The sequence below is a fragment of the Apium graveolens genome, chromosome 6 (genome assembly GCF_009905375.1).
Source record: "Apium graveolens cultivar Ventura chromosome 6, ASM990537v1, whole genome shotgun sequence".
In the NCBI taxonomy this organism is placed as follows: Eukaryota; Viridiplantae; Streptophyta; class Magnoliopsida; order Apiales; family Apiaceae; genus Apium; species Apium graveolens.
In genome coordinates, this window is record NC_133652.1 from 102453628 (window position 1) to 102465242 (window position 11615).

An 11615-nucleotide genomic window follows, 5' to 3' on the forward strand; every position below is an offset into this window, starting at 1 on the left:
CATCAATCAATCAAAGTGTCCACAATCATACCCATCCACTTCCATCAACCAAATTCATCAATTCAACGTATCAGAATACACCACGCTGATCATCAGATGTACTATTAATATAACATATGTCTTTTAATTTGAATAGGGTCTTAAACCAATAATGATTAATATAACCATACCTTTTTCAGTTCTTTCAGAATATTATAAAATTTCATTAGTGAACTTTAAAATTTATCTTGTTGTTTCTGAAAATTTTATTTCGCAAGTCTCTTAACTTATCCCTTACCATTACTAATTGGGTATAGTTACTTTTAGAAAAATTATGCCACATCCTTCAACGAATTACACCAATCCTCCTTCTTTGACGATACACACTCAATTTCATTAGTGAGTATGTTGATCTTTTAATAACCACACAGGGTCTTAATTATTATCATCACCATCGAGTGAAAACTCCATAACCAGTTTGTTATTTCTTAAAAGGTCTCACAGTCGAATCACCATTACTTTATCTCCACTTATGTTCCCGTATCGAACTTTCATCACCGACCCGGTTATGGGTATTAAATTTACCATAACTTATTTTACTCAAGGTAGAGATCTTCTCAATTTCTCGAAGTTTGTTTACAATTAAGATTTCTTTAATCTTGAATCTTCATGACAAATATCTTTCCGTAACGAAGGGATGCTTCATATATTAATTGTTTATCTGCTTCAGTGTTCAGAATTTCCTTGATCTCCGATTATTGTCCCGACAGTCGTTCGCTTTGCATACAGCCTTACTGCTTTATTTTATAATTAATTTATTTGTTACGATTTGCCAACCATTTATTTCACGTCGAAATCCTCTGATTTGAAGCGCATCATGTTAACGCAATCTATCGTACTGATGAGCTCCTTGTAACACGAATAACTGTCTGACTTAATGTCTTCGCCACGTCCATGTTATCGATGAATTCTTTCTTCCTTACCCGCAGATGTTCATCATTTATCGGTTTAGAGTCGTATCTATATTTGTTATATGATTCCACGTGCCACACTATTTCATTTCTTTTGAAATCGTCAGAGAACAGACTATACGCACGAGGAGAGTTTGCGAATATGACTTTGATTGGAAACTGAATAAGGAATAACAATGCCACAAACAATTAGAAGAATTTATAATTTAGTAAATTGAAGGAATAAGAATGAGTGAAGATTTAGATGTGACTGAGACAACCATATTCGTATTCAAGATGGCCAGTCTTTCATACTATATGGCATACAGCACATGATTAGGTGGCATCCCACTCGACTCTTCATCATCTTGACAAAGCGTCATACCACAACACTGTTTATCTCAATCAGAAATCAGTGATTTGAGGTGAGAAACAATTCAGAAGGAATACAATAAATTTTCTTTCGTCTTCATCTCATATGATTTATCCACAGAAGAAAGTCATATGTATTCAAGAATCAAGAAGAACGTATGTTATCGTATTAAGAGAAGGAATGTCGATGTTGATCACCTTCCACGGTTCACCTACGTATGCCTTCAGAAACCAGTCGACTGAGAGATTCACAGTTTAGGTCACATTATAACTTCGAAATGTCATCTGGAAATGCTTTCACATTAAATACTTTAATGTTTTGATCGTAATCGTGTCCCTACGAAATTTATAATTATTACTTCCGACTTTTCTATACCACGTAGAATAACAATCGATCCCGCAACGCTTCAATTTTATTGATTAGGAATATTATCCTTTGCCAATCGTCTAAAAGAATCTTCTATTTTCTTCAATCATCCTTTGTCCATTCGAACTAACAACACTGAATCTATATACATTCTTCTTTTTAGGTCATTTTCTGTTAATAATAACAAGAACTTAAATAGTAATTCAACAACCAAATTATAAAACTCGTTTCATGAAAAAATCTTCAGAAAGTTGATTAAGAAAATCTTTTCCGTAATCTCATTTAAAAATTTTGATAATCAAATATTTGGTCGTCATTACTATATAAGTTACTTGCTATTCTCTTGATCTGCTTATGAAATATCTAATTAAAGGAATGCCCATATAAGGGTCTCGCCATTTTGGTACATTTTCCACTTTTCCTTGGGTTATGCTCGTACTTATTAGTCGACGAAACTTCATTTACTATTGTATATCATTTATTCCCAATTCTACCGTAATGCTGACATCTGGTACTATCTCTGACATTCTTGCCATCGTTTTTGACGCTATGCTTACAACCATGCAGGCGATTCGACGTTCTATCTATAGGCAGGATCCCATCTTCTCGCTAACCTTACCTATACCTGGTAAGGTAAATATTATTCTTCGCGCAGCTGATAAGTGGCATTTTATACCACTTAGAACGTCTTAAAATGGCTTAAATTGGTGTCTTGAAATCAAGTATTTTGTGTATTTGATGCGTTTTTCTAGTGTTTATGCATTTCAGGGTATTAGTTGCATTTCGGAGGAGGAATCATCAAGAATAAGCCTTGGCATGTGTTCACCATTGAGAGAGGAAAAAAACGGGCAGATTACGGCGAAGAAGCGGAGCAAAACTGGAAATTTTCCAGTAGGGTCCTGCGCGCCCGCGCAGCAATGCTGAGCGGCCGCGCAGCAGCCTTGCGCGCCCGCGCAGAAATGCTGAGCGGCCGCGCAGGGTCGGGGAAAAAGATATATTATTTTAGACTTCTACTTCTGTTTGGCTTCCAACTTCTATGTAATCTGAGTTTTATGGGACTATTATATAGGTAGATTTGAGATGTTTTTCATAGAGTATTAAGAGGAGATTATGTTTTAGATTGTGTTTTGCAAGAAGCGAAGGAGATAAGGAAGAAGACCGATTTAGCACACAGCAGCGAAGAGGAAGCATATATTCTTGTGATTCTTGTTTCGTTGTAACGTTGGATGCTAGTTTTCTTGCTTTGACTTATTTACTCTTGTGACGTACTCTGTTTTAATATAATCAGTTAGTTATTATTTTCTTGTGTTTGTTTATCATGATTTCATATGAACCCATGATGGCGATAAGTTCTATTATGGGCTAATCGTGATCATGGGGTTGCGACGGATTTATTATGGAATTCTTTAGTTAATTGTTTAATACTTTAGTATGTGATGATTGCATGATATCTAGTATTGGTTGTGCGTATTCGTCTTATGTGCATCGCGAACATATAAGATAGGGTGTTAATCTCTTGTGAAGCGACGGTGGATCTTGAGATTTAGAACTTGCCATGCTAGCATAGGTTCATGTACGTTGTGCATGATTAGTGGGTAACTCTAACAGTTTTATTTGCCCTATGTAATCAAAAAGGAATAACTTGTGCTTAAATCGTTGTGTTGTCAATTTCTGTAGACATATAGGAACTCAACATAATTGATGACTATTCAACTTCTATCTTAATTGTGGATGTTTGGTAGAATGGTATTAGTACAATGAAAGTTGACTTTTATCAGTTTCGTGTTATTCGATTAATATCATCACTGTCACATGCTAAAGGTAATAACAATGGTTATAGAAGGAAGTAATAATGAAGTTGTGATCTCATGAGTGTTTTATTATTGATAAATTGAAGTGTTAGTTAAGTGGTTAATTAAGTAGTTAATTATAGTTAATATTTAATCAACAATTTTAAGTGTTATTATCTTAACATTGAGAAGTAGTCATACATTGGTGAGTGAGTTAAATTAGACAATAAATTAGTCTGAGTCTCTGAGGGAACGAACTAGAAAGTATTCTATATTACTTGCGAACGCGTATACTTGCGTGAATATTAGTGCGTGATTTCGCCCTAACAAGTTTTTGGCGCCGCTGCCGGGGACTCGGCGTATTTGTTTAGTTTATGTACTTACCATCATTGGTCATTAGGACTCAGTGATTAGGACGTAGTAGTTAATTACTCTTTTCGGTTGTGTTTCAGGTACTTTAGCAAACGTTTATGCAAACTCGTTCTCATGCTCGCAAGAGGACCTTAGATACAGCTGAGGAGAAAGACGAAGTTCTTGATACACCGGAGAAGTTAGATTTTGAGGATTCGGATTCAGGAACTGAGCAGAAAGAACCAGTATAGATCGTATTGTTCAAGCTGATCCAGCTCTTATGGATTTTTCTCGGCCTAAAATTGATGACATTCAGTCAAGCATCCTTCATCCGGCTATTCAAGCTAACACCTTTGAGATCAAGCCGGGCACTATTCAGATGGTGCAGAATTCTGTTTCTTTTGGAGGAGCGGCAACTGAAGACCCCAACATGCACATAAGGAATTTTGTCGAGATCTGCAGCACTTTTAAGTATAATGGCGTGACTGATGAGGCTATCAAGTTGAGGCTTTTCCCATTCTCACTGAGGGATAAAGCTAAAGACTAGTTACATTCTGAACCAGCTGGGTCAATCACTATGTGGCAAGATCTTGGGCAAAAGTTTCTGGTGAAGTTTTATCCAATGGCAAAGACTGTTGCTATGAGGAGTGCTCTTACTCAATTTGCGCAGCAACCTACAGAATCTATGTGCGAGGCTTGGGAACGCTACAAGGAAATGTTGAGAAAATGTCCACATCATGGAATGCCGGATTGGATGGTAATCACTGGTTTTTATAATGGTTTGGGGGCCCAATCTTGACCCATGCTCGATGCAGCAGCTGGAGGCGCCTTATGGGCTAAAAGCTATACTGAGGCGTATAATCTTATCGAGATGATGGCTGCAAATGAGCATCAAAACCCAACTCAGAGGATGACATCAGGCAAGGTAGCAGGTATTCTGGAAGTTGATGCAGCCACCGCTATTGCAGCCCAGCTCCAAGCGCTATCAATGAAGGTTGATTCTCTGGCTACGTATGGAGTTAATCAAATAGCTATGGTTTGTGAGCTTTGTACAGGTTCTCATGCTACGGATCAGTGTTCTCTTGTCACTGAATCTGTTCAGTATGTGAATAATTATCAGCGACAACAGCAGCCTGTGCCAGCGACTTATCATCCTAATAACAGAAATCATCCAAATTTCAGCTGGGGGAATAATCAGAATGCTATTCAGCCACCATATCAGCAAGGAGTAAGTAAACAGTTTAACCCACCTGGATTCCAGCAACCACAGCAGTATGCTACAAGGCAATCATATCCTCAACAGGGAAGTGCAGCTGCACCTACTAGTGCTGATTTTGAGGAACTTAAGCTGTTGTGCAAGAGTCAGGCGGTTTCTATCAAGACCTTGGAAAATCAAATCGGTCAATTAGCCAATGCAGTGCTCAATCGTCAACCTGGCACTCTTCCCAGTGACACGGAAGTACCAGGCAGGAAGGAAGCCAAAGAGCAAGTCAAGGCTATTACCTTAAGGTCTGGAAAAGTAGTTGATGCTGAAAAGGCAAAGGAAGTCGAAGCTGAAGTTAGAGATGAAGAATCTAAGCAAAAGGAGAAAGTGGCGGAACCAAGGAAGACTACTGTTGAACACACTCTGCCTGAGGCTAATACAGGGGAGAAACAGCTCTATCCTCCACCACCTTTTCCTAAGAGATTGCAGCAACAAAAGCTGGATAGACAGTTCGGGAAGTTTCTGGAGGTGTTCAAGAAACTTCACATCAATATACCTTTCGCTGAGGCTCTGGAACAAATGCCTGTTATGCGAAGTTTATGAAGACTATTCTTTCAAGGAAGGTGAAACTGGATGACCTTGAAACCGTTGCACTCACGGAAGAATGCAGCGCTGTTCTGCAGCAAAAGTTACCACCAAAACTGAAAGATCCAGGAAGCTTCACCATTCCTTGCACCATTGGCAATCTAACTTTTGACAAGTGCCTTTGTGATTTGGGAGCAAGCATTAATCTGATGCCCTTGTCGATCTTTAAAAAGCTGGATCTGCCTGATCCAAAACCCACATACATGTCGCTACAATTGGCTGACCGTTCCATTACTTACCCAAGGGGCATAGTTGAGGATGTGCTTGTCAAGGTGGATAAGCTCTTCTTTCCTGCAGATTTTGTTATTCTGGATTTTGAGGAAGATAAGAAGATTCCCATAATCTTGGGGAGGCCTTTCTTGGCGACTGGCCGTACCTTGATAGATGTGCAAAAAGGGGAACTTACTATGCGGGTCCAAGATCAGGATGTGACCTTCAACGTATTCAAGGCAATGAAATTCCCTACAGAAGATGAGGAGTGCTTAAAAGTGGATGTGATTGATTCTGCGGTTACGTCGGAACTCGATCACATGCTAATGTCTGATGCATTGGAAAAGGCCTTAGTGGGGGAATTTGACAGTGATGATGAAGATAGCAACGAGCAATTACAATATCTGAACGCTTCTCCATGGAAGCGAAAGCTCGACATACCATTTGAATCTCTTGGTACTTTTGACCTTAAGAATGCTGAAGGGAAACTCAAACCATCAATAGAGGAAGCACCTACCTTGGAGCTTAAACCATTACCTGAACACTTGAGGTATGCTTTTTTAGGTGATTCATCTACGTTACCTGTTATTATTTCAGCTGACCTTTCAGGTAGTGAGGAAGATAAGCTCTTAAGGATTTTGAGAGAATTCAAATCGGCTATAGGATGGACCATAGCAGACATCAAGGGGATAAGTCCTTCATATTGTATGCATAAAATTCTGTTAGAGGAAGGTAGTAAGCCAACTGTGGAACAACAGCGAAGACTGAATCCCTTCATGAAGGAGGTGGTGAAGAAAGAAATTCTGAAATGGCTAGATGCATGCATCATTTATCCTATTTCTGACAGCTCGTGGGTGAGCCCTGTACAATGTGTTCCTAAGAAAGGAGGTATCACTGTGGTCGCAAATGAAAAGAATGAGCTCATCCCTACTCGAACAGTTACAGGATGGAGAGTATGCATGGATTATAGGAAATTGAACAAAGCCACAAGAAAGGATCACTTCCCTCTCCCATTTATTGATCAAATGCTTGACAGATTGGCGGGACATGAGTATTTTTGTCTTCTGGATGGTTATTCCGGGTATAATCAGATTTGTATTGCACCAGAGGATCATGAAAAGACTACCTTCACTTGTCCATTTGGCACATTTGCTTTTCGTAGAGTTTCGTTTGGGTTATGTGGCGCCCCGGCCACCTTTCAGAGATGTATGATGGCTATATTCTCTGACATGATTGGAAATAACGTCGAAGTGTTCATGGATGACTTCTCCGTCTTTGGACACTCATATGATAAATGCTTGAATAATCTGTGCGTCATACTCAAAAGATGCGTGGAAACTAATTTGGTGCTTAATTGGGAGAAATGTCATTTTATGGTGCGTGAAGGCATTATCCTTGGGCATAAGGTCTCTAGCAAAGGTCTGGAGGTGGACAAGGCCAAGGTGGGAGTCATTGAAAATCTTCCCCCACCTAATTCGGTCAAAGGAATCCGTAGTTTTCTCGGTCATGCGGGTTTTTATCGGCGATTCATCAAGGACTTTTCAAAGATATCTAAGCCGTTGTGCAATTTACTTAAGAAAGATGTGCCTTTTAAATTTGATGATGAATGTTTGGCAGCATTCGAGACTCTCAAGGATAGTTTGATCACGGCACCAGTTATTACAGCACCAGATTGGACAGAACCGTTTGAGATGATGTGTGATGCGAGTGATTATGCGGTAGGTGCAGTTCTGGGACAGCGCAAGAAAAATCTCTTCCATGTGGTCTACTATGCGAGTAAAACTTTAAATGGGGCCCAATCGAACTACACCACTACTGAGAAGGAGCTTTTGGCTATAGTCTTTGGCTTTGAGAAATTTCGATCTTATCTGCTTGGTACGAAAGTGACAGTATTCACTGATCATGCAGCTATTCGCTATCTGGTTTCTAAGAAGGATTCGAAGCCGAGACTCATTCGTTGGGTGCTTTTACTTCAAGAATTTGAGTTAGAGATCAAAGATAGAAAAGGTACTGAGAATCAAGTAGCTGACCATCTCTCTAGGTTGGAGAATCCCGATTCTACTTCACAAGATAGGACGTTAATCAATGAATCTTTTCCGGATGAGCAGTTGTTTGCAATTCAGGAGGAAGAACCATGGTTTGCAGATATTGTAAACTATCTTGTCAGCAATATAATGCCTCCTAATTTGACATCCGCTCAAAAGAAGAAGTTTCTTCATGAGGTGAAGTGGTATATGTGGGATGAACCATATTTGTTTAGACAGGGAGCTGACCAGATCATCAGGAGATGTATCCCGTTCTGTGAGACGGAGGGGATATTACGAGACTGCCATTCCACGGTTTATGGTGGACACTATGGAGGTGAGAAGACGGCAGCTCGTATTCTGCAAGCAGGTTTTTTCTGGCCTACTTTGTTCAAGGATGCTCATCAGTTTGTTTTAAGGTGTGATCGTTGCCAAAGAGTGGGAAATTTGTCAAGGAAGGATGAGATGCCATTAAATGTGATGCTTGAAGTCGAGGTCTTTGATGTATGGGGAATTGATTTCATGGGGCCTTTTATCTCGTCTTGCAATAATCAGTACATCTTGATGGCAGTCGATTATGTCTCAAAATGGGTCGAAGTTAAAGCTTTACCGACAAATGATGCAAAGGCAGTGCTAAATTTTCTTCATAAGCAAATTTTCACAAGGTTTGGAACACCTCGGGTAATCATAAGTGATGAAGGATCACATTTTTGCAACCGTAAGTTCACTTCTATGATGCAGCGTTATAATGTGAATCATCGAGTAGCTACTGCCTATCATCCGCAAACAAATGGTCAAGCGGAAGTGTCTAACAGAGAGATAAAGCGCATTCTAGAGAAGGTTGTTTGTCCGTCAAGGAAGGATTGGTCTTTAAAGCTCGATAAAGCTGTTTGGGCTTACAGAACAGCATACAAAACTCCACTTGGGATGTCACCGTTTCAGTTGGTGTACGGTAAGGGATGTCATCTACCAGCGGAGCTTGAGCATAAGGCCTACTGGGCATTGAAGAAATTGAACCTGGATTTAGATGCAGCTGGTAAGAAAAGAATGCTTCAGCTTAATGAACTTGATGAATTTCGACTTCAAGCGTACGAGAATAACAAAATGTATAAGGAAAAGGTGAAGAGGTGGCACGATAGGAAGCTACATCCTAAGTTATTTGTGCCAGGGCAACAAGTTCTGTTATTCAACTCTCGGCTCCGACTTTTTCCTGGGAAGTTGAAACCAAGGTGGTCTGGACCTTTTATTGTCAAAACTGTGTTTCCACATGGAGCGGTGGAAATTTTTGAGAATGATTCGGACCAAGCATTCAAGGTTAACGGTCAGCGGTTGAAACACTACTATGGGGACATGGCAAACCGAGAGGTGGTTAGTGCCATGTTGTTGACTACGTGAGAAAGGTACGGAACGTCAAGCTAATGACGAAAAAGAAGCGCTGCGTGGGAGGCAACCCATGAATTGTTGTTACAGGAACCCTTAGAAGTTAATAACCTATCCAAAAACACAAAAAAATCAGAAAACAGGGGCTGAAATTTTTTTTTTCCAGAGACCCTCTGCGCGCCCGCGCAGAAATGCTGAGCGGCTGCGCAGGGGTCGAGTTCCAGAATTTTTTTTACAGTTCAGAAAAAAAAAAACACACAAAAAAACCATCACAGCCCATAAACCCACGAATTTTTTTCCCATTACCCCATGATTTTATCCCTCAACCCCACTCCTAATCTAATTTAACCTACTACACACCCTATATATACATACACCTATCCTACATATCTCCCACAAACGTCCTACACTTAAACCCTCTCATAAACATCAAAAATCAGTTCTTACACACTTTTATTCACAAATCAATGGCACCCAAGAGAGCACGCACTATTGACAGCAGCAGCACAGTTCCTACTGCTGATTCATCAAGGGGTACTGCTGCAAGGCCTCGGTTAACTGACAGAGCCGCGGAGGAGGAGTACACTAGGCTGTTGGGGAAGCCGATTCTGAAGGAGAGGGGGTTTTTTCCATCAGGGAGGGATGGTGAGTTATTGCCCATGATTGCAGAGAAGGGGTGGATAGCTTTTTGTGAGTCACCCGAAGCAGTACCGATGAGTATTGTTCGCGAGTTCTACGCGAACGCGAAGGCTGAAAAGAATGGGTTTTCTATAGTTCGTGGGCTGACGGTTGATTATCATCCTGCGGCGATTCGCCGTGTGATTGGACAGCGAGAGAGGAAGCCCGAGGAGGAGAACTGGAATGAAAAGACTGCTGAGGACTTTGACTTGGATTTGATTTGTGTGACTCTCTGTCGACCGGGCACAGTTTGGAACCGCAGTCCAGCCAATAATGAGTATCGTCACTTTCCGGCGATCGCCATGAACAGGTATGCCCGTGCATGGAATGCATTTATATGTGCTAATATTTTGCCTTCTTCACATGCACACGAGATCACAGTTGGGAGAGCACAGTTGTTGTGGGGAATTCTGAATGAGGAATACTATGTGGACCTTGGTGAGTTTATCTACCAAGGAATTCTGAAGTTTTTGAGGGGAGCAAAGCATATGAACATCCCTTATGCATCCACGGTTATAAAGCTATGCCGAGCAGTAGGAGTGAACTGGCCGGCTCATGAGCAGTTGCAGTTGCCAGCAGCTCCGATAGATTCTGGCACTCTGAATGGGATGCAGGAGTGGACCGGTGGTGAGCCTGAGGAGCATGGGCTGGGTTATCGTCTTCCAGGAGGGCGTCCAGCACGAGGTGCTACTATGGCCAGGCCAGGGCGTGGTGAGGCTAGTTCTTCAAGAGCTCAGGAGGGTGCTGGGATGGGTGATGCCCAGTATAGGAGGCTTTCACAGCGGATGGATGCCATGTATGAGACGCAGAGCAGGTTTGCTCAGGAGCTCACTCTTGCGTTAGGGACTGCTTTTCGAGGCCTTGGAGCTGATATCCAGTGGCCAGTTTTTGGTGAGGACTCTGCATACCCGCCGCCTGATACTCCACCCACTGAGGGTGATGATGATGAGGACTCCGAGTAGGTATACCCTGTGTTCCTTTCTACTACCTTCACTGAATCCAGTGAAGAATTTAAGTTTGGGGGTGGTAGTTAAGGAATATTTTGTGTGTATCATATAGCTGCATATTCATGATAGCTAGTTTATATAGTTGTATAATTTTTGCCATATAGTTTTTTTTATATATATAGCTTTATTTGTTTGTCATATCATATAGCTCATGCATATACCATGATCCCTTTTGCAATGATTTATCGACTGAATTGTGATATTGATGCGAGTGTAGTGATAGCATTAAAGTGATATTAAGTTGTGTAGGTTGATATGCATGCTAGAAGCACTTGTATTGTCACTAAGTCTTAGAGAATGCTTAAGGACTAGATTGTTGTTATGATCTGATTATTTTCGAGGATAATCTATTTATTATGCTTAGAATTTGATAATAGGTTCTTAGTGGTAAAGGCATGAAAAAGAAAAAAAATGGAGTAAAAATGGAATTTGTTGCTAGTTGTGGCTAGGCATCAAATGGCTAGTAGCCGGCTCGCATGTTATGCGAGTAGTCTAGGGTTGAGCAAGATGGAGCGAAACGCACTTGCTCAGAGTTATTAAAAAAAAAAAAAAATTTGCATAATTGATCAAGAGTGGGCTCTTTGGTATTCGAGTTATTAAGTTCTTATAGAGTCTGGGATCCGCTAACCTAACGCTCGTTACATGGATACCATTGTAT

The 11615-nt window shown here is 40.7% G+C and overlaps 1 non-coding gene across 1 annotated transcript; it reads right to left on the reverse strand.

The window, feature by feature from the left end:
- Positions 1–4446: 4446 nt before the first annotated feature.
- Positions 4447–4553, reverse strand: LOC141669356 (small nucleolar RNA R71). The gene has a single exon (XR_012553642.1). It is a non-coding gene; the product is annotated as a small nucleolar RNA R71 (small nucleolar RNA).
- Between the last annotated feature and the right edge of the window lie 7062 nt (positions 4554–11615).